The following is a 2,052-nucleotide window of genomic DNA, read 5'->3' on the forward strand; positions in this document are numbered from 1 at the left end:
CTTACTAGATCGCTTTTTGTTTTAAATTGATTCATAATTTTTTTGAATTAATCCATTTATCTTTTGTATAAAAACATTTTTCTATTAACTTAATCAATATTATCCTCAAATTAAACGACTTAATTCTAGCAACTCTTGTCTTGATTAGATCGCTTTTCTGCTTTAAATTGATTCATAATTTTTTCAAATTATTCGATAATTTCTCCAAGTTAAACGACTTACTTATTGAATTAAATTAAATGTCTTTTAATTTTAGCAACTTTTGTCTTAACTAGATCGCTTTTTGTTTTAAATTGATTTATAATTTTTTTAAATTAATTCATTTGGCATGATGCTAGATCGACACATTGAAAATTGACACTGGCCAGTTGGACACATAAAATTTACACGAATAAAAAAGACACATATTAGTTAATAGTTAGATACAATTTAAAACGACACAAATTAAATTCACACGTATTAATCGGACACATAATATTTTATTTATTTTATAAGACACACAAAAATATTACACTTATAATTAGACACACACAAATCGACACGTATGAATCGGACACATTAAAATGAAAAACTTCAAAGAACGACGCAATAAATAAGACACTATTTTAAACGACACAAATTAAATTCACATGTATTAATCGGACACACAATATTTTAATTATTTTATAAGACACATAAAAATATTATACTCATAATTAGACACAAAATAATTCAACACAAAATAATTAATAAAAAATATAATAGACACGTATTAATTAATATTTGACACATAAAAATTTTGTCTTTTTTCAATCAAAGCCTAAAACTTTCAAGCAAAATTTTGCTATTTTTTAGTCACTTTTCTCTTAAATGCAGACATTTTTTTTCTCAGTGTTAGCAAGATTTGCCATAATCAATTAATTAAATAGCTATATTGGCAAATTTATCCAAGGAAAGGATGTAACCAAATAAATTAATTAATAGTCTAAATTAATTTTTTAACTATTTGCCACAATAATTTTAATTTATAACAATAAAAAAATTATAGGCAAGCCCTGCGCTTAGAGTCAATACAAGTAGAATAAAAATTCGTTTTCGTCAGTTGCGTTCGTGGCTAAGTCGGTTACACTACGTTGTTAGTGATATGTAGAATTCTGTAGCGTTTCAGGGTATAGGGGATCGAATCCCGGTCGTTGTTTGAATCCGACAAAAGAAAAAAAAAAACGCAATCGAAAATATTACGTACTTTTTTTTTAAATTTTTTATTTCCCCAGTCGAAAAATTCATGTCCTACTCAGTTGTTTCACTTGTTTTGCATTCTGCTGAGGCCTAAATCATTCTGCTGCGTCTTTGGTTTTCTTTGTTTGAAAAACAGCTGTTAAATACTTTAAATCCATGAATAAAGGGTCATAAAGGCTCAAATTTTCGATCCCGAGTAAACACAACGACGAAAGTAGCCAGTTAACATGCATGGACACAAAATCACTCGTTATATCATCTTTCAGACATAGTAAAATATACGACTTATCACAATTGCGGAAAGAAAGATAAAAGTCGTATCACATGCAAATAAATGATATACGGACAAAAAAAATTATAGCAGTATGGGTAAAAAAAACATCTCAAAAATAAATCACTCAACTGCAGTTATATCGATCATTACACTCGAGTGTATAATGACTCCAAATCACTTGTCACTTATTTTCAAGGTTAACTTAAAATTTAACTTTATAATACAATAAAAATTAACTTATTATACTAATTACTCAAACTCATTAGTTATTATTTATTATTAATAATAGACTATAATATTTATCACTTATTATTAATTTAATTGTTCAAGGTCATTTTTCTTTCCATTTCGAATTTCTAGAAAAATAAATACATCAAATTGAAATCAAACGGCTTACAAATTAATTTTGAATTTTCGAACAGCCAATAATTTGTCGAATACAAACAATATCTTATCTGTTCTACAGTGGATATGAACAAAGCCTTGAAGTGCTATATGTATATAGTCATTTATGTTATTGAAAAAATATATATATGCCTATACTGATGTCTACTCTGTTT

Source organism: Aphidius gifuensis, linkage group LG2, assembly GCF_014905175.1.
Source record: "Aphidius gifuensis isolate YNYX2018 linkage group LG2, ASM1490517v1, whole genome shotgun sequence".
Lineage (NCBI taxonomy): Eukaryota > Metazoa > Arthropoda > Insecta > Hymenoptera > Braconidae > Aphidius > Aphidius gifuensis.